The 23,487-nt window shown below is 33.7% G+C and overlaps 1 protein-coding gene across 1 annotated transcript in view; it reads right to left on the reverse strand.

The window, feature by feature from the left end:
* CD36 (CD36 molecule (thrombospondin receptor)) overlaps window positions 1-23,487 on the reverse strand; it is a 76,263-nt gene that overhangs the window by 31,514 nt on the left and 21,262 nt on the right. The window lies entirely within an intron of this gene.

Genomic DNA, 23,487 nt, shown 5'->3' on the forward strand with positions numbered 1-23,487 from the left:
ACTCTCTAATGCCACCCTCTATAGACCTGAAAACTAACTGTTATGACTTCTAGGGATTCTCAACCAGACATGTTGAACAGTGGTCAGGCCTGGCTATTGCCTAGGCTCTGTCTATTTTGAACTTAAAACTGAAGTAAGATAGTGCTGCTGAGTCAAGGTCATTAGAAAACAGACATATCAAGTAACCTGTTCTGTTGAATCATATAGTTATACAGTTATTAGTAATTTGCCTGGATGATAAATAAGCAAAGATACAAGTATTAATCTAAAATCATTTCATCCATATACAGATATTTTAAAGAGGAGGAGGGAGAAGAGAGGGAGATTGAGTTTGTCTGCTTGTCCAAATTTTCAACTGATTGATTCACTTTTATTACGTTGATGTAAGTCTCTGCCTTTTTCCCCCTAGAATAGGCAAGATACTTGACATTAACTGGATTCATTTGTTATCCTTCAGTGCCTTGACACCATAAGTAATGAAGCTATTATAATTATACTTTAGCCTTATGCTGCATACTACAAAATTATAATTAGTTTTATTCACCTGTGACAAAGGAGGGCTAAACACATTATGTGAGACATGTACATCAAGTTCAGCTATTTAGAGCATGGAAAACTTGGGTCTTGCACACTTGATTTTCTTTATAACATAACCCCTTACACATTAACATAGGTTAATTTTGGATTGTTTTATTCTTTTAAAAAAAAGAGACAAGACATTGATATCTGTAATAATTTACCTCCTTCTTAAAGAACTTAAATTCAGAAGTCCAAGAATAATCACAGGTACAGAAAACTACTAAGAATTGGATAAAGAAAGGAAAATAGAAGAGCATGTTTTAAGATATCACTAATTACATACATTTCTTGATACTGTCTCCTATCCAGTACCTTTTGTACAATTCATGAGTGGATTCTATTCCCTTGACTTGTTTTTGAAGAGGGATGGAAAAATATAACCTTTTTCTTATTTTGCTGTCAAATCAACAGTGTTTCTATAATGAAGTTTTAAGCAAAATACCTTTTCACTGTATTGTGGACCTGGTAGAAACTGAGACTAAGCTTTTTGCAGTGGCTGGTAGCCTGACCTATAAGAAGCCGCTCCAGTAAATAGATCAGAGTATTAAAGCAAATCCCCAGAGAATCTTTAATTACTCCCATGTGTGGTTAAGCTGTGTTCCCTGGGAAACTCTGCCCAGAAAAGGCATGGCCCAAAGGCAACATTTGCTGGGATGTGAACTATGTAATTTTAAAAAGCTTCCGATTTTCAGGTTACTTATACCATAAATGAGTATCAGGACCTGGATGACATTTTCTTACTGATCAATGGATATCTCAAATTTCCAGTTTTATCCATAAGCCTTTCTTCCACTTTTCCTTAAGATAGAAAACCAGACCACACACCTCTGTTTTTCACAATGCACACAGAGTCATTCTTTTGATACACTAAGTCTTCTTTACCTAAAAAATTCAGCATCTGCCCATAAAAACCAATTTGTAGAGTTACTTGGGGTGAAGTTAGCTATCAAAATTAATTCCTTTTCACATTCTTATTCTATACTATATCTATGTGTTTACACAGCCAGGATTCACTAGACATAAGTAAGATAGAGATTCAAATACAAGCTAGTAGAAATGGGTAAAAGTCAATCATAAATATGATTGTTTCATCACATGGTAATAGAAGGTCATTAAGTCAGTCTTAACAAACTTCTGTTTAGAGATAGACTCCTCCTTTCAAGTTAAATTTTATACATAATCCCAATACACAGAGACAGTTCAAAGAAGAGCTATCTGGTAAAAGAAGGGAGTGGGAATGTGTCCCCCCCCCCCTTCCAATCACACCTCACTTGGGCTCTGAGTCATCCCCCAGGGACCCAAGGGCTTTGCAGAAAAATTTTAACTAACTGGATTAGGAGATCTCCAACAGCTCATCTTACTGAAGTTACTACATGTCCACATGTCCATCCTATCAGAATACATAAAGGCAAAAATATGCAATAGGAAAAAAATTTACAGACATCTGTAATATAAAAGATAATATACTTCACTAAGTTATACTTCTGAAATGTTAAAGTTTAAAACTTGTTTTGGTAGTAGTCTTAAATTAGTATAATAAATACATTGGATTTCATAAACCTCATATTATACTCAGAATATTTCTAGAAACAAGCCTGTCTTTTAAAGACTTATGAACCAGAGCTTACCACAGGTTTGAAATGATTCTCTTAGAGTCATATTAATTTAAATAAGATTATCTAGAACTATTCTTAATCTTTGAACCCTCGGCAAAAATGCTATAATATCTTTTCTTTGTCTGCCACCCAAAATTCTTCTGTAAACAGAAAGATACTGTAAGCTTTTCAGTGGTTAAGATTCTGGGCTTTGAAGTCAGAAAATGTAGATTCAATTCTGTGTCTTAGTATTAAAGTTTGTGATCCAGTTTTCTCTAAAAGGAATTTATTATACATCCAACAAGGTTGAAAGTGTCAAATAAAATTAAATGAGATGATATATAAAATTCCTATCTTAGAAAATGTTATTGTTATTTTGAAATGTTATTATGAAATGTAATTTTAAACAATAACATAACAGTAAAATGTTATATTGGCTAAGTGTTATTTTTTTAAATCAAATAAATGTGTATATTTTACACAACTAGAAATGATTATTTGCAAAACACTTAGACTACAATAAAATCTGATATGTACATATGCATGTATATGTATACATATAATTAAAATATCCAAATGTAAAGGCAGCTACTAGATTAGAACATTGTTATTTGAAAGTGTTAGTATATATTGGGCCACTGAACTAAAATATCTTGTGATTAAACCAGAAAATAGTTACAGAATTAGTTTCTTCAGGAAATAAAAAACAAGCCACACATACACATATTTAAATGTGTTTGAGTGAACATGGCTAAAATTTTTTCATAAAAATAAGGGTGGCAACTATGACTTCTGAGATTCAATTCCAAAATTTTGAGTACACTCTGTGCAAATACCTCTTCAATTGTAATTATAATATTCTTCCCAGATTAACCTGTTATCTGATGATCTTACATCTGGTTTATTGTTCTGGCTTAATAATGATTCTGGTAAATTAAAAGATTTCTACTTTTTTTCTCAAATTCCAAAACACCACAGGACTCTCTATGTAAGAAAAATTTTTAAATATTTCATTTTGATTTCCTTGTGAACCAATATTTAAAGCAATGTTTTCTTTTACATTTAAAAGACATTGACTTAAAACCACATTTAAAAAAACTGAAAAGTACATACATTTACAAAATGTCTTTCAATATGCTACATGATTCCAGAAACTGAGATTTATTCTAGAGAATTTATGCCATTCATAGTTATGTATACATTTAGTTACTATAAATAAATTGAGCCTTTTAGTTAATTCTCCAGAATATTAATTTTTTTTAATTCAAATTTGGTATCATTTAAGAAAATAGTTCACTAATACTGGTAGGTAGTATTCTGAATTGTCAAAAATGTTAATTTTAGTTTATTTCTGTTCTGCTACATTTTATACTAATTTATACTAATGAAATTTCAGATCATTATTCAAAATTAACTTATTTTACCATTCCCAATAGCAATTTCCATATCTTTGTTCATTAAAGAAAAATACTTAATAAGAACATATCCAAAAGTACACATTGCATTTAACCATGTAGACAAAGTCAGGTTCACGAAAATCTGTGCAATTCAGATTGAAACTTACACAAGCTAATGACTCTGTAAAGTCATAAGTAGTTAGTAATTGCATACCAGAGAGCCTGTTGACATAAGAAGTGGCAAGTCATTTATAACAAATAATCTCATTATGCTTATCTTTATTTATAACAATCTTTACCATAATTTAAACATGTATGAATAGCCAAAGTTTTACATAAAATGACAGTTTTACAATAATTTAAATTGGACTGCAAATCATTTCAAATATTAACAAAATAAATATTTACAGATAAACATAACATATAAAACATCCCAAAGTGAAACATCATTGGCTATTGGACACAGTTTTAATCCTTTCTAAACAAAAAACATAGGAAGACTGATAACTCAAAATAAAATTTGAGAAAACAGTTACTATTTTTTGTTGTCCTTATTATATGACTTCTTAGGTGTATTTACATAATAATTATTTGGGAGATGGAAAATCCCTTGATCTCTTTTATTTAAAAAAATCATCTGACTTACCTTTAAAAAGTCTAGGTAGGATTTTTCAACTAAGTGCTCCAACATTTGGATGGACAATTCTTTAATAGGGCCAAATGGTATTCTGCAGAATCCTACAGTGAAATCCTCATTACGTAAATGTGTGAGAGTTTAAATATGCTTTATAAAAAAAAAAAAAAAAAAAAAAAAAAAAAAAACCACAATGTCAGACTACAGCGTGTGGTTTTTTTGCCAAAGGAACTGGGGGGGAAAAAAAAAAGCAACTGGAAAAAAAAAAAAAAAGAATGCAAAGAAACCACATAGAGCACACTACTGATATGACTCAGAAGGGTCTAGTTTTATGGTCTGGTGAAGACCCATTATCAATATCTGAGATACTCAGCAGTACTTTTTCTTTCTTTCTTTCTTTTTTTTTTTTATGGCCATTTTCCCATCCTAATAAATCAGAGGCAAGAAAAACAAAAGAAACTGACTTGCCAAGCCACCACTAGGTATATTCCGTTTTACTAAACAATCATTATCCCAGATGCTGAACAGAAGCCAGGCGTGGAAAGGATAAAGTGGGGAGAATAATATTCACTTCCCTGTCATGATTGAGCTTGCAAAACTCTTGAAGTTTAAATAAAACGCACTTTTCTATACAGCATAAATTTGAAGTACTTTGAAATTAATAAATTTGAAAACAACTGGAGACTCTGTCACAATCAACAAAGATGACAGACTAAAAAAAGGAAATAGCCTATTGTTCTAGCTGGAAGTTTTTAAGTGTTTATCATTTTCTGTTTTATAGACATTTCATGAGCACAGCAAAATCCTCCTACAAAAATAAATCCCTATACTTCTTCAGCCAAAATATAATTATTAAACAACACTTGCATAGGATAACCATTGAAAATGATCTTTTAATGTAAAGAAGTATATACTTAGGTCACTTTCAAAGAGAAAAATATTTTCATTATTTTTATATCTAATCAAAATTGAAAGCTTTGCACTTTGCAGAAGAAGGATCCTCAATATTAATTTCTTTGTAAGACACCATTCTTACAAAGAAATTCTCAGAATCATACAGGCAAAATCTTCAGAAGGTTAAACTGGCATATGTCCAATAGGCTAGCTGGATAAATGCCTCCATGCCAACCTTGAAATAAAGTAACCTAAGAATATTGGACAGAAAGATATTTCGTTCATTATTTCATATTTAAGCCAGCCCTTACCATTAGATTGCTTGTCCTATCTCTTCCGGGCATATGAGGCACACAATGAATCCTTTCATTTGCAAGTAGTACAAAACAATGTGAAAGGAACCCAAAACACTCTTTTCTCCTCAAGTATTGCTATCTTTTTCCAGGGTATTTTTACTGACACTTATTTAAAAATTAATAAGTCATCATAAAAATACATTAGCTATGTGAGGATATTTTTTTCCAAATTTCAGACAGCTTAATTAGGATAAAGTAGAAATGGACTTTTGTAATCTGATTATGATTCATCCTTTTCATTTTAAAAGAATAACTTACAGAGATTTCAGGATGCTGAAAAGGGTTAACCCTTATAACTCTGACTTTTTTAAACTTGGTTGTATGATATAAAAACGTAGTATAAAGACTAATTTAATACAAATTTTGATTAAGAATATCTATTTTGCAGATATCTACTTTGTATTTAAGCCACTCTCATATAAATATTTTCTTCTCAACCTTAATTTTTACACATAAACACACCAATATGACAATTCAGAAACAGCTTGCCAATACAGAGTTTAGAGAAAACCTACTTTAGAGTATATTTTAAACATATTGAAGGGATAGTCAAATTACAATGAAAAATGAACACTATTAGAAAAAGATATTAAAATATATATACACACAAAATAGATGCCTAAATTGACACTGAACTTACTTGGATCATTATTTAATCAGTAGGCCAGTGCCATCCAAATCTTCTGACTGTCTCTGGAGAGGAAAATGTCACACATTCCCATGAGCAGTTCAAAGAATCAAATTTACATTCCCAGAGGCAGCTGTTAAGTGTTCAGTCCCATAGACAACAGTTCCTGAGTGGCTTAGCACAAGACTCGGAAAGCGCACAGCTGAGTCAAATCTGTGACCATGGATTTTAAGGAAAATATAACCATTCTTGAACGAGGCAGCAAAATGCTGCACCCATTTTTGAATAAAAAATGTTGGGGTTTTCATTTTTAAAAGCGTATGCAGTCACCATATTTTGAAGGGATGTGTTTTATATGAGTGTTCATTGCCTTATGTAAATCCATTATGGCACTAAATTTATTAAATGATAGGATAACATTTCCAATATACTTAAGTCACCTTAGACATGATTCTTTGGAAACTCATTTTTGTGAGAGACCCCATAGGGTCAGAAATCAGACAGACATAACTGTAAGTAGTGCTACCAGGCACTAGTTATATTTCCTGGTGATTAGGAGTTACATCATCATTCTCTCTTTTTTTTCAGTTTTATAGAGGTATAATTAATAAAAATTCAAGGTGCACATGCTATTTTGATATGTGTATACTTTGTGAAATGATTGCCACATTTGCTCTTATATACTTAATCAAAAGATGGAGGAAACTAAATAAATAGCTGGTAAGAACTACATGAGGTGAGCAGTGTGCACCCTTTGACTAGGCCCTCTATGTTCCCCATCTCATCGCCCCATTCCTACATGCCTCCTTCCCCTTTCTCCCTTCAGATCAACTCTACAATTAACTTATGTTTTTGTCTTGTTCTGCACGTGCTAGAATGCTGAGTCCTTGAGGAGGGGACACTTGTCTGTTTAGTTCACCACTGAATCCCCATAGCACAGAACAGACTCATAGTTGGTAATTAGTTGAATAAACGAACATGCACAATGATTATTATAACCATAATAATATTTTAAGAGGAGAATGAACGGAAATGAGAGGCTATTACGCTACTTGTTCATACCACATTCGTACCATGACTATGCAAAGATTTAATTGGGATTGAGACCATCTGCTAAGAAAGTGAATGGACCCGAGCATGAATTTGGAATTCATCACTTCCTAAGTGTATGATTTGTTAATAACTTTACCTCTTTTAGCCATAGTATAAATATCTCCTTCATAGATTGTTCTAAAGATTAACAGTGATAATATGAAGGCTTTAGCACAGAGCCTGACATAGTTTTTGTTAAACTATGGCTAAAGTTACCATTGGCTATGAAGCAAAATTTTATTTTAGGGAATTTATTAAATGTAGGCAAGTAAGAAATAATGAAAATTATAGAAAGGTGTAAAATGAGAAGTCTCTTTCAACCCCCAGTTTTACTCAGAAAAAACCAATGTTAAGTATGTCATGCGCAATACCCCACAACCCCCAACCAAGCAACTTTATGATTTCAAACTTATACATATATGAGATAATATGTATAAATGAACAGCACTTTCTGCAACTTGTCTTTTCTCATATTATGTGCCTTGGAGGTATTCCCAAAACATGAATAGTAAACTATTTCTCCATTATTATAAAATTCCATAGTGAGTAATACATTTTCTTTTAAATGACTAGACTCCTATTTAATTAACATTATTATTGTTTCTAGTTCTTTGCCCTTACAAAAACAAGGCAAAAAATTCTTGTACATATAGCTTTGTATACCTGCTTTAGGACACCTTTAAAAAGCAGAAAGTGAAGTTTCTGGGACAAAACTATGGGCTTAATTTTTTAATTTTTTTTTTGGTAAGGAGTTTTACTAAATTTCTGTTCATACATGTACATAACAATGTGTGAGAATGCCTGTCTCCATACATAACCCACACTGGTTTATACTGAATTTTAAGTTTTGTTTGTTTGTTTTTGTTTTGACACCCTCGGCTTGGGCTTGGTGTGTCCGCACTGCGCTCAGCCAGAGCGCACCGACCGTCCCTATATAGGATCCGAACCCGCGGCCTGGGCGCTACCAGTGCTGCACTCTCCTGACTGAGCCACGGGGCCGGCCCTGAACTTTAAGTTTTGAACAACTACATTGTTTGGTTGTTTTGTTCTTTTGTAACTATTTGAGTGAAGTTCAACCTATTTTCTGAAGTATATTAGCCATTTTTATATCAAAATATTTGTGAAATATCCATGTTCATCTCTTCTTTTCATGGGCTGGTTTGTCCTTTCTTTATTAGTTAGTAAGGAAATAACCAATCTTCTGACATTTGACAATTTTTTAAATTTGACGATTTAACTTTATTATTATTGTATATTGAATTTTAAAATTTTTATTCCATTAACTTCTTTTTTTTTTTTCAGCACTGTGACATGCTTCAAAAGGCTTTATCCACTTCAAGAGTATGAAAAATAAACTTCCTTCTAACATTTTTACGGTTTTAAAAATCCTTTGAGTATTTTTAGATAAGCTGATTCATAGAATCTAACACTTGTGAAGTAAAAGAGGAAGAGTACAGTAGGTTGAGTAACATTATTACGAAAATTTGAGAGGCAGATGTCAGATGCATAACAAGATTTCTAGAAGAGGGATCACATGGCCCCAGTTCTGATCACTGCTCTGTGAACCAGGCAGGACATCACTATGTTCCTGATGTCCTTTCTCATCAGACAGGATAACCATACAATCTACCTACACTCTCAAGCTGAAGATCAAATCAGATGGTAGATTTAAAATAAAAAATGTAAAGTTATATGTAGATACAAGGTATTGGTAGTTTACAGTAGTAGATAACTTTTTTTATTTTTAAGTAATTTTTGTTTTACTGCTTAGCAAATGAAAAGAAGCATTTCAGTATAACCTGCATTGGATTCTAGATTGCATGGGTAAGCAAAGACTCAGATTATGAAGATGATAATGATACAATAACAGAGTTAACACATATTGAGAGCTTATTATCTGCCAGGTGTTGCACTAAGTATTTCACAGGTTTTACCTTGTCGAGCAATCATACCACCTGACTAGCTCCTTAGATAGATAACTAGCTGAGGTCACACAGCTAACATGTGCCGGAACAAGAGTTAAAATCCAAGCAGACTAAAAACTTATGATAAATATATTCTTGATCAATACTCAATTTTACATTTTTTTTCAAAATGTCTGTACAAATTAAATAACAATTTTAAGAAAACTGATAATACATTCAGAGAATGTCATCCAGAGAGAGCAAACAGGCAATGAACAGTGAACATATTCTGCAGGTGGCAATTAACAGAATTATTTTAAATTAATAATATTTCATTGTAATGACCTGTAAACTATCTCATAACATTAGTTACCAATGTAAAACTAAGGCAAAATTTGTTTTAATCACCTTAATCCTTAGGGAATAACTAACCATGGAGATTTATACACACACACACATAAGAGAATACTTCAAAAAGTTCATGGAAAGATTTGTATTATCTTTTAAGTCTATTTTTTTCATGAACTTTTTGAGTACCCTTGTATTTATGGAGATATATATACATACATATATATATATGCTTATATACATAATATTTAAGATATGAACATACATCAATTTTTTTAATTGCTAGCTTATTTATAGAAATATTAAACCAATGGCCTATTTTACCTGTTTTATGTGATGAGGAAGGACTTCAAATGCAGGAATAAAAATAAATACATACATAAATTGAAATACTAAATTGTACAAAACAAAAGTATAATGTAATGCCAATGAAGTACTGAGAGACTAAAATGGATATTTCTAATATCAACTTTAAAAGAAAATTTCAAGGACATTATTAAAGACAGAATGCAGAATACCAGAGTAAACTTTAGACTTACACCACATACCCTAATGAATCAAAAGACAGGGTGAAAGCAAACATACTGCATCAAAAATATAAATAATCTTACCTATATGTTCAGTAGAAGCCATGGTAAGAGCTGTGTGTAAGAGAGATTAAAGAGAGGGCACCTTTGTGCATGTGGACAGTTCTATGTGGGCATGGCCAAATCAATATGTAGATTTCATAAGCCAACTAAAATGTTGGCAGACCTAATTCTTAAACAGTTTGCGAAGAAGACTTAACTCTTTAAGGAGAGAGGAAAAAAAGCCACACTTAAATAATGCGAAGAAACATCAGGAAATGTTATGATCAACACAGTTGGTCAGGTAAGTAGTGCTCATACAGTAGAAGGGAAATTATTAGGGGAAAAAAAACAAATATTCATGTAAAAGAATAACTAGGCCTCAAAGCATGGTATGGTAAAATAAAAGGGAAAAAAATCAGTAATTTGCCCTCAAAACAAGCACTTAGTTGATGAAAACCAAATATAAAAACAAAAAAAAAACGGTCACAGAAAAAAGTCAATCTTAAATTTTACAGGGCAGATAGATCGAAAATTCATTGCAATTGAGCACACAACAATTTTTTTTTTTTTTTTTTTTTTTTACCGATAAGGGGATCGCAATCCTTGGCAGGGTGTGGTCTGCACCACGCTCAGCCAGTGAGCACACCGGCCATCCCTATATACGATCCGAACCCGTGGCCTTGGCGCTGCCAGCACTGCACTCTCCCGAGCCACTGGGCTGGCCTCAAATTTTAATGCTAAGAAATACTGCATTCACCCTGGACTAAAGAGATAGTCCCTGAAGTGGGTTCTTAAAAATGAAGTTAATAATATAATTTTAAGAGCAATTTACCCTTACATTGACTCTTGGCTTGGTCAAAATGATGTTTTAAAATGCTAAAATAATATGTTTTTTAATACTGTTTAAGCACTGACACAAAAGTTGGTATAGACATAAAAATTTATATAAAGAAATCAGATGGATGATGTGATCTAAAGTGATTTTGTTCCATTTTAAAAAGAAACATACTAAACCACATCGGCAAGTCTTTTAAAAACTTAATTATATTGACATTTGTAACATTTCACCATCTGTTTCCTTAAGTCTAAAGATACACAAGACTTGAGAATTAGTTTCTTGAAAGAGTTAAGCCACATATATAGGCGTACACACGCACATACACATTTTTCAGGGATATGGAAACATGCCTAATTAGATTTCTTCTTAAAGCTGGAGGAGAAAGGTTTCTAAGAAGCATGTTCTATAACAACAAATCTAATGCCTTTTCCTTTTTTTTTGAATGGAGAAGTATGATCCTTCTGCCCTGACACTTCGAAGAACCATTTGGCACAAACCCTGCATTTGAGTGACACAGCAGCTTCTGTTAGTAGTTCTAAAGAAATTTAAAACAATCTATCAAACCCTACAGTGAAATCAAAACATTATCTTCCAGGTTGTTTCTAAATGGCATTAAGGAAGAATCCGCTCTTGGACAAGCCTGAGTTTTTTGTCCTTCAAGAGACCAGCAGGTTTGGTTTAGAGTGCTACTCCTCAAATAAACGCCCTGGAATAACTTGAACCATATTCTTAAGATTTTCAAGAATCCATAGGATTAAAAGTAGAAACCCGTTATTCTAACTGTATTTTTGTTTTAACAAAGTCTTATACAATACTTTCTAAACATATGTGTTTTATACATCATTCCTATATATGAATGATATGTATGCATGTATGCGTGTGTGTGTGTGTGTGTGTGTGTGTGTGTGTGTGTGTGTGTGTGTGAGAGAGAGAGAGAGAGATATCAAGTATCTTACAAATTGGGAATCATTCTAAAGTATTGAAATCCTTCAACTGTCCTGCATGTATCTTTGTGATAGCTGGCCACCTGCTTGAATGAAAAAAATTACAAACTTGTCAGGGGTGGAGAAAAACCTTTACTTTGGAATCTCCACACTTGAATTATGAATAATACATAAGTTTGACTTACCAATTCTACTTCATTTTAGCCCTGATGTTTCAGCAGCAGCACTAAAGCTTGCTTCATGTTATGGAGCCATGACAATGGACTTCATAAAATACTTTACCTTGCTGTTACGTAGAAAGAAACCTTTCATCCTTCTAACTACTAGGTAGGTTTAGGTTTCATGAACCCTGTCTTTAGGCAAGCGTCTGTCATCTCCATTGTTCTCCAACAAGCAACCAAGGACTCAAAACATGTTTACTGTGATTACCCTTTTTCAGATTTCTGAAGGTACCTTCCCTTTTGTTCTGGGTTGTGATTTATGTAAATGGTAGTAAGTTACAGAATCTTCATCGCTGTGGAATGTCACCCTTGAATGATTTTGACTAGTTCTGCTACTTTTGTACTGCTTGATTAGTACCTAGATCCTTAGAGACTTTTAGGACACAGACATGTCTATTGGCTTTTGTAGCCCAGGGTGTCTCGGTTGTATTTAGGTAAGCAAATGATTTTATTCCACAGTGCCACTAGTTGGTAGGTAAAGATACAAATGTGAATTAAGATACTAATGTTGTCTGAGCACGTCTCAGTGTATTCTGCAATACTCCTTTTGTTAATCACACAGTGCTTTCCTGTTCAGAGTGAATACACTAAGAATATCATTTACTTTCCCAAGCTGCATTTACAAGGCTTGGAGCGGCGTCCTCCATGTATTCCAAGCACTAAAAACATCTTCTGGATATGATCCAAGATCATTCGAAGGCCTGTTTTTCCTCTCATTTTCAACAATTCCTCAGGGAAAACTGGGTAATCACAATAGGTTAGAGGAAAGATTACAATGAGTAAAAATGTGAGGTGAAATAAATCCATAAAAACATGAAAACCACACCATTTCCTGCAACCCCAAATTATACTCCATTAAATATTTCTCATGTTGTAAAGAAGCACATTCCAAAAGATTGTTTTTGTAACAAGCTTTCAGTACAGACTTCTCTTTTTCATGAGCTTCTCTTAATTTTTCCTTCATTTGTTTTTTGGTTGCCCTACGTTCATCTGTTCTGGTTGATTTTTGACTATTTAACATCTCATTTTTATCTTAACTGTTTTTCAAAATGATAACTGGTTATGTAAATTTATAATCGAATCCTAATTAACTTAATGCAATTCCACATACAAAAGCAGAAATATCCCTAAATTAGAAGAACCCATGATTTCATTTGGTCTTCCACTCCTGTATGGACATGCTTACTTTATCCAATTAACAGGTATTTCTGTCCTGAGGGGCATAAAACACACAATGGCAATTCAACACATAATAATGGTTTTCCAAATAGTATCATAGAATATTTTTGTCAAACTAAACCTTATTATGCCACTTATTCTTTTAATCTTGTATTTCCCACCCTATATACTAGAAAATAGTTAAATCTGCAAACCTTTGAAATTCAAAACATGAATTTTAAATTAAATTTCTGCTATTTGCTAAACTTTCCCTGGCTTATCTACCATGTCATCTAGGTTAGGGAAAAAAATTCTATGGTGATTTTCTTTTAAGTCTTCTGGTAGATGTGTTCACTTGGAAAACCTTTTCTTTCCATGATACAGTGGCTACCACTGAATATCAGTCTTTCATACAATCTTCTTTCAATCCTAGGTAAATAAAAATTAAAAACAGGCACTGTCTATTTTAGAAACATTCTAATACGTGCATGTTAAAATATGTTTTGAGAAATTCACTTCAATTTGTAAAGATGAGGCACAATGAATAAATCTGATTAAATTCAGACATCTCGGTTGACTAATTCATTAAGGGATACTTCAAGATGCTTAAGAATTTCCCAGAAGAAAGATAGTAATGTTTCCTCATGACTTAACGTTCTCAGATCCTTAGTGTATATTCTGTAGGGAGGAGATCCTAGTGATCCAGAAGCCACATGGGGCTGGTTAGCTTCCAGAGATGCCCTTTGACACTGAATTCAGAAGGAAAACTTTAAAAACGGTCTCCATATTTCTATATAGAGACACTAACATAGTATTGCCTTTAAAAATGCCAATGTTCTGGGCCGGCCCCATGGCGCACTCGGGAGAGTGCAGCGCTTGGGAGCGCAGCGGCGCTCCTGCCACTGGTTCGGGTCCTATATAGGGATGGCCGGTGTGCTCACTGGCTGAGTGCAGTGCGGCCGGTCACAAAAAAGACAAAAAAAAAAAAAAAAAAACTTTGTACAGTATAAAGAACTGCAAAATCAATCCTAATAATTTAAATTTTTATTTTATTATTTTACTTAGAATGATATTAAATAGCAAATACAAAACATGAGAAGTTGAAAGAGAGAATGAGACCATGGAAGAAAAGAAAAAGCTTTCTATTTTAGTACCTTTAGAGGAAAGTGTTATAAAAATATATACTTCCCTTCAGGACTCACAAAAACTGCTCCTCTGTTTAACATTGGTGGGAATTGATTTTTCTACTGTCATCTCTCCTCTATCCCAATCCCCACCCCCTATGTATAAAACTAGAAAAGTATGTAGCCATGCTGCTGGGAGCTCTGTTACCACCTCAAAGAAAGCCAATCTTGGCCAAACCCAACACCCAAATAAAGGGAAGAGCAGAGAAAGTTAAGAAAGAGCCAGCAGTTTGACCCAAGTGTGCCTGAAGAGAGCTAACTCTGTTCTATAAATCCTTGTATTGACTTAGCCAGTTTAGGTTGAAAGCTCCCAAAATGATACCCTGAGATTCTATGTGAGACATGGACCTGAGATCACATTTATTTTAAACTAAAATATGTCACCAAAGTTCTAACTTGTTAAGTGTGGCCAAGAAACAAGTTTAAAAGGACTGGTGATTTTCCTTCCAGATGTGCATTTTTCATGTCTAGTAGACACCATGCATGTAATGGAATAAAAAACAACTGTAGTCTGCTTTAAGCAAAAATCTCAGTGTATTAAATAGGTAAATAGTTTGATTATTCCATGCTAGAAAATATTCTTATGAAGGGCCTTAATTCTTCTATGCCACACTCATTTATTAAGCAACTGCAATACAAGGATGAATTGTTTCTATGCAATAAGCTTTTCCCAAACATTTTAAATGACCCAATGTACCAAATGTGTTTATGTGTCCATTGGCAAGAACATACATATTGATTAAAGTTTTCTAGAAGTTACTAAACTAATTCAATCACAACAAAAAACATGATTAAACAAACATTAAATGTAGATCACCAATAAGTAGCATAGTTTTGTTTTGACCTATTAAAAATCCTCTCCAAGTCATACTCTACCATCTAATATTTCAAATGCCAACCTACTACCTCCTTATAGACTGACATATAGGATCCCTTGATAACAGCTTGGTTCCCATGGATTATTCAGTGTTTTGGACTGCTCATTTATTTTGTTAAAAAACAGTTGGACTTTAGTCTAACTACAAAGTGAGTTCTGTCGAGGGGGGTGGGTCAGTGTGGCCCACTCATGGGAGGCTTAAACAAGGATACCCGGGAATTGGCTTTTCTGTTCCTCTGTTCCAATGGCAGTTAATTCCAGAAATACGGTGAAAGTTCTGTCTTTGTACTTGTTTCTATCTTTGAAATGAACCATATTATCAAACATAGGGGCATTGCCTAGTTGAACTGATGTACTAGAGGATTCAAAAAAATTGATCGTTTGCAGAATTATGTGGAAATGAATAACATATAAGGAAAAATTGAAAGTATCACCAAATGTAGCATTGTCCTGTGAAAACCTGAGGCAGATTGCTTCTTTCACTCCCAGGAGAACCTTTAATATTATGAACTTTTAAATATCAAAACAAAATGCATAAATGCCAAAACCCAAGAGAAAAGAACAATAAATAGAACCATGCAGTAGTCTTGTCTCAGGAGAGCCTGCTGGGTTTATCCCTGCTCCTGCCTGTGATAAACACTAAAGTTGGAATCAATAGGAAGATAAAATAAATACAATACTTACATATGAAGAGGTACAGAGAAGATTATAGTTTATATTTCTAGTCGGAAAGGGCAAAATCATTGTAAATATACTGCAGGGAGCAACTACTCAAACTACAGATGAGAATAAGTTCTTTAATGTCTTGTCCATGATTGCAAAAAGATACTTTCAAATAAATTAGTTTTTTCAGTACATTTGTGTATCAGATTACATGGTATATTACTTAAGGCAGAAGACTTTAAAGAGATTTAATATGATAACATCTCATGATCTGTGAATAAGGACACTGTAATGTAAAATAAAAATATCATTAAAATGTATAATATATACATACAAAGATACTTCGAGAAGTTCATGGAAAGTTAAAGTATTCTTGTATATAGATAGATTTACAGATTTGGATAGAACTTCTAATAGAAGTCAAATTTACAGAGCCTTTTGATTAGTACATAGATAATATACTGTACAAGTTTTGCTTTCTTTTGCTTTTAACTTAATGCAAATCATGTGTGTGTATATAAATAAATAAACTTAGATAATGGGATAGTAACCAGTAGACATAAATTTGAATAATTAAAATACATATAAAATTTAAGCTTACTTTTCATGCAGTTGTAATCTATTTATTATATTCAAAATTTGGTAAATTGTAATATTATTTAGCTCTGATTGTATAAATAATAAAAAATCTAGTATGATAGAAATTATCTAAATATTTTTACCAGCAAAATATGGAGATTTGGTACAATGCCAGCTAAGTTAGTTTTGGATTCACTGATAAACTGGGTTGCCTAGCAAGCCCATAGTCACTGAGTTTCTAAGCAACGCAAGACTTTGCACACTGCAGATACTTAGGAGTCCACTGATCTTTCATCACCCGTAAGGAAGAAACATGAAAATTTGTTGTATCAACCTGAGTGGAGTATCCCTGATTATCTAGTAGAAGAGTGACCTTCATAAAAAATCCCCTGTACTATCCACTTAATTTTTTGTTTTTAATTTCGTTTTATTTTATCATTACACAATGTAAACATTTTGATACAACAATCACAATAATTCCTTAAACTCTCAAAAGGAGAAAATGGAACTGAGGACACCAGAGGTAGGAAAGGGGGCCGGAGGTTTAGGAAGAAATTGGTAAAGGGCCACAAAAAATGTTCACATTGTGATATCCATTTAGTTTATTAACAATATTTTTACTGGGAAGCTATTTCATTACTCACTGTGCTAAGTGGATAAAATTAAGTACAGAAAATGGTCAGTACCTAGCACATATTGGACAAATATCTGCTGAATGAATGAACAAGATATGATCCATAATCCAACTATCTAGAGACAAAGTCATTTACATAATGTTAGCATTCATAAATCCCTTGCCTTTTAACACAAAATATCTATTTAGTAGCATTACTGTTCATTGTGTCACTTCAATTTCTTTGTTTCTAATTAGTATATTTAGGTAACATAGGTAGCTTTAAATCAGTAACTGCTTGAAATCTTGTGTTGAAATATTAAATTATGGTTTGTCTAAAATGCTTGAGTAACAATATTAACTACCCAAGTGACAGATAGAATTGCACAGACCTTAGGTGCAAGGAAGGTTATGATTCTTTTGAATGAGCATGTATTAGCATTTCTCCTGCTCCTGTCTATAAACACTTTCTTCAGTTTCTATCTATCTTCACACAAGGCCCACTGAGGCAAACTATTGCCTCCTATACTCTTTTAATTCAAGAGGCTCAGTTTCCAACTATTTAAGATAATCACAATAAATAAAGTTAAGGCATGCAATATATTTGTTCCTATAGAACACTGTATTACAATGCAAGTCCAAATAAAATTTTATGAATATAAATGATTATATGTGACCAATAAAACAATTGTGCCTGTAATCTGTACAAATTTTACATACTTCCAGTGCCTTGTCTTCTATACTTCCCATTATCATTCTGTGTAGTTAATTCTTACCATGAAAATCATTTTAGGAATGATTTGCAAATTGAACATTGGCTTCAATTTAATGGTTAATTTTTTAAAATGCTACTTTGTATATTTTACTGGCTGTTACATCAAGGATTCAGTAGCCCTAGTCAATACAATATAATACAATACAATGACTGAGTTCTGTAACCTGAGAGTAAAATAAAGTTGCAAAGTCCTCCCAAACAAGCCACAGTAGTCACTGGTTGACTATAGCCATGCCAGGAAGGCCAGCAGTAGAGACTGCCTGTGACCCTTACTTGTTCATGTTGGCCATTAGAAGCAGGGGGGATAGATTCTTCTTTCTCCAGGATTGTAATGGCAATCACTTGGACTTAAAATCTTCGTATAAGAGTGTCCAAAACTTACATCATCTATTCATCATACTTGCATCTTTGGGTAAAAAGTGACCATCTACAATTTAACAGTCTTCCTGGGACATATATATTCCTGAGAAGGAAAGATAGCTGCACATGAATTTGCTCTTTGAGTATGTTGCTCTATTAAGAAATTCCTCCACTGTTGCATTCATATAAGCATATATATGTGGAAGGGTTTAGATAATTTCAAATATTGTTTGAATGCCTTATCACTTAAAGTGTAGTCATTACTGACAAGATCACATAAAATTATTACACCTGACCAACTCCCTCTACTTTCTTTTAGATACAACTTCTTACTTAAAAGTTTGGTATGGGTGCCTGAATTCCTACAATACCCCATATATTCTACTCTGTGAGAGAAGACAGAAATGCAAATATGTCTTAAACTGGACAAGAACAAAGCAAAAGTCAGATCAAAGTAAGAGAAATTAGTATTGCAGGCACCAGTCTAGAATCTGATATCTTTAGGCTAGGTAACTTTACAGCGATTACACAGGCGTAATTACCAGTTAGAAGTCAGATGAAGGGGTTCAAGATCACGAATGTTAACACACTTTCAAAATGCTGGATGGAAGATCACGGAATTAACACTGATGACTCTGGATGTGTTCGCCCCAAGTGCTGGACCAAATCCCTTTTAAACATCAGTCAGCCCCACCTCCAAGTGTCCAAGAATGGCTGCAGGAATTTTGATTGACACTCCAGTGAGGCAACCGGCTCTTAAACCAAAGAAAACCCTGCAGCCAGTGTTTGCCAACCTCTCCAGCTTAAAAATGAGCTGCTCTTCACCCTGGTTCTTTCCTTAAAAAAAGAAACAATTACTCTATGACGTTTAAAAGAACACAGAAGCAGCTCCCTCTCCAGGGATATCCCTACTTACTTTCTCATAGCAATTCCCTTGACTCATCCTGCATCTTCGTTATGGGACTTTACAGTCTTCCTAGGAACTGCATAACAACATGTGCACTGGTCTTTGGGATAAGAAACAAAGTACTGAACATTGTGGTTTGTGGGAAGCTAGAGATGAGAACAACATTAGCCAGGGCCCTGCAAAACTGTCAAGTTCAGGTTTACAATAGCTATAATAGTCCTTTGCCATATGAGAGAACTTAGATAGCAATATTTGGTGAATATACTATTATATATTCAACACATAATCAAATAAAACAAAAATAAAGATACCTTAAAAATAAGATCGTTACAGTATATGCTAAATGAGACCAAAAATATATGATTTTTTCCCAGATCATTCTTTAGGGATTAATGTTGATGACATGCGTTCTCATATAATCACATACTAAGTGGATATTTATCATGTGGCAACTATAAGCTCAGAATTTTGCCACAAAGAGGAAGAAAACATAATCCCTACTGTGAGGTTTTCTGTAATGTACTTCAAATCTTCTATATAAATTATAATCTGTATTTGAGTGTTAGATACTTTCAAGTTTTATTTTTAATTAACATAACAATTATGCCTATTTACAGGGTACAATGTGATGTTTTGATACACTATCACATCAGATATTTAGCATTTCTTTGTGGTGAGAACATTCAAAATCCTCTCTTCTAGCAATTTTGAAATATGTAAAACATTATTTTGAACTATAGTCATCCTACTCTTTAATAGAACAGAGCTTACTTCTTCCATCTAACCATAACTTTGTGCCTGTTGACCAATCTCTACCCTTCTCCCTCTCCCTGACCTCTAATAACCAAGCACTACTCTACTCTCTACTTCTATGAGATCAAGTTTTTTAGAATCCACATGAGTGAGATCACGCAGTATTTGTCTTTCTGTGCCTGGCTTATTTCATTTAACGTAATGTCCTCCAGGTTCATCCATCTTGTTGTAAGTAACAGGATTTCATTCTTTCTTATGGCTGAATACTATTCCCTTGCGTGTATATATGCACTACATTTTCTCTATCCATTCATTCATTGATAGACACAGGTTAATTTGATTTCTCAGCTATTGTGAATAGTGCTGCAATAAACATGGGAGTGCAGATATCTCTTCCACATACTGATTTCATTTCCTTTGGATGTATACCCAGAAGTGGGATTTTGGGGTCATATGCTAGTTTTATTTTTAATTTTTTGAGGAACTTCCACACTGTTTTCCATAATGGCTTTTTCAGTTTACATTACCTCTAACAGCACGTGGGGATTCTCTGTTCTCCACATGCTTACCAACACTTGTTATCTTTTGCCTTTTTGATTATTACCATTCTCACTAGACTAGGGTAATATCTCATCGTGGTTTTTTTCTTTTTTTTTTTTCCTTTTTGTCTTTTTTCGTGACCGGCAACGGATCGCAACCCTCAGTGTCGCGCCCGTACCGGACCGGGACCGGCTATGGGATCGCAACCCTCGGTGTCGCACCTGCACCTCGCTCAGCCAGTGAGCGGCTGGTCTGTATGTGGGATCCGAACCCTCGGCGGGAGCGCCGCCATGCTCCCAAGGGGCGCACTGTAGCAGTGCACCACCGGGCCGGCCCTCATCGTGGTTTTGATTTGCATTTTCCTGATTATTAGCTATGTTGAACACTTTGCCATATACCTATTGGCTAGCATTAGGTATTTTTCATCTACTTTCTTGAAGTGGGCATTTACCCTACTTGAGAGCATTCATGCTAGAGCTGGTTACCAAGCATTTAATAGAAGTCCACAATTTAGTTATCTTTATCTACTCAGAACAGGATATTGTCATAATCAACATTAACAATGAAGTTTTTACTAGTGCAAATAGCAGTTTCAATGGTTTATGAATTGGCTAGAAATATTACTAAGTTCTTACTCATATAACAGGGTGAAAAACATCTACCAAGTGCAGTTATCTAAAGCTCAGTTGAGAAATGGCCTATAATTTAGCTGTTGATTTTAGAACATTCTTAGTTGTCCGACTAGGACCAGAAGGTTAGCTGAATTCTGTAGTTAGCACAATAAGTGGGTACCTCAACTGAAATCTTATTTATTGAAGCTGCCAATATTTACTCACATAATGCAATAATAGTATCTGTCCAAATTGGCTTAGGTAGTTCAGCAACACTTAATCTCAAGGAGCTCACATTTAGAGATGCAGTTTATATGCAGAAGACAATTCCACATAAAGACTCATGGGTAGAAGACCACATCCTGGACTCATTGGAAATCCACATTTGTTCAGATATAAACTTAGGATTCACAGTTCAAGGACCTGTTGCCTACTTCATTTTCTTCTCATTTCATGACCTTCGTATTTCAGAAGCCGAGGAAATGTTAGGAGACATCTAGGCCTGATTATTTAACAAATGAGGTTTCAGAGATCCAAGAAGTTAGAAACACTTGTTCTAAATCACCCTGTTTGTTACTTTAAAAACCCTTAGCTGGGCCGAGCCCGTGGCGCACTCAGGAGAGTGCAGCACTGGGAGCGCAGCAGCGCACCCGCCACAGGTTCGGATCCTATATAGGGATGACCGGTGCGCACACAGCGCTCACTGGCTGAGCACGGTGCAGCCGGTCTCAAAAAGGACAAAAAGAAACAAAAAAAACCCTTAGCTAGAATATTGCTTTCTTTTTCTCCTTACATTTCTATTTTCTCCACTTGTTACCTTTTTATACATCTCCTCCCCCAGGTTCTGCCCTGATATTTCACAGTCTTGCTTTAATTTTTGGTGTGTCCTTATTCTTCGTTCTCCTTGCAAGTCAATTTAAGCTCTAGGATAATGGGAATAATTTATACCTCTTTTTGATTCCATACACTGTTACTAGTACCCTGTCACTAGCACGAAGTTAGTTTTTTAAAATTATTCTGGTCTAGTGTTCTTTTGATTTTTAAAAAAATTATTTTATTTTAGATAATTTTAAAATTTAAATTATTAAACGTAGGAATAAATTTTTACTATTTTAATTAATACATTCTACTTCTTTCCTCCCATGAGGAACAACTTGAAAAATTCTAGAAAGGGATAAGAAAGGAGACAAATGTTTGTTCATGTATTACTATGTGTTAGGTGTCTTGCAAATGCTTCCCTATGTTATTAGAAGTCACTAAAAAAATTCTGTAAATGAAGTATTATTAGCCACATTTTCACAGAGCTAATAACTGACACAGAAAAAAGATAGGAAAATTAGATAAATGTGAACATGTCCAGAATTAGCATGAAATAGGTGACCTTGAGTTTATGCATCCAACTAACAAGTAATATCAAAGCTTAGCAGACAAACACAGATACATGGTAAAGTATAAGCATTTTCTTCGTCAAATCTAAATCCTCGCCTTTTGTCAATGTAAACCTCTCAGCAGATGCATCTTTCTATGCTACTTTGGTGTTTTAGAATTATTTTTATTACTTCCATATACAAATTACAGCTAAGACAAATTTATTCATATGGCCTTTTAGTTTAATAGTCATCCTTCTTGACACCTCATATTTTGGGGTCCAGAGAATATGAAAATAAGTAGAATAAATAAATAAAACCTTAGATTAATGAAAATAAGCTTAAACAGACTTATAAAAAATTATTATAAAATAGCATAATAGGTGATATAATAGAAGGTTTATGGTGCAACCTACAAAGGAGGGAGGTTTTAGGAAGAGAGATGACAAACTTCACAGAGGAAATGATATTCCAGCTCCTTTCTCAAACGTGAGTCAAATCTCAATTACCAGGAATTAACTAATACAGAGGAGGGGTAAAGGCAGAGAACACTTCCTCATTCATAGAAAGATTTAGCAATTTCTCCCAGAATCCAGGACCCTTGAGGAAGAAAACATAAAAGGTTATTGTTGAAACTTTGAAAGAAAAGTCAATTCAAATTAATGAATTACTTGAGCACTTGCTATGCTCAGGTACAGTGAGGGAAAAAAAAATGTAGTTTTCACCTTAGAATTCAAAAGCAATTAGCTTTAAACTGCTAAAGTTCTAACTTTACTTATATAAAGAAGCACAAAGAGGAACTAAAAATTCTGCTTTAAAAGACAAAAATTTTACTTCATTCTATAAAGATAACATATGTGGTAAGCATCTTTATTTTATTTGATAACTTTCGAGCTAAAGGGACTATTTAAATGTAGAAACTGAGAACAAATATGTTGACTTGTTATAAAACCATCCAAAATTTAATTTGAAAATAATGAATACAAAATTAAAGGTCTATATGTAACTTTGGAAATACTTTACTGATTTTTAAATCTAAAACTATTCAGACTAAAATATCAAAAGGTAAGTGTTTTTGGCAGTTACAGATTTCTTTGCTCT

This window comes from Galeopterus variegatus, unplaced genomic scaffold, assembly GCF_000696425.1.
Source record: "Galeopterus variegatus unplaced genomic scaffold, G_variegatus-3.0.2 Scaffold30, whole genome shotgun sequence".
Lineage (NCBI taxonomy): Eukaryota > Metazoa > Chordata > Mammalia > Dermoptera > Cynocephalidae > Galeopterus > Galeopterus variegatus.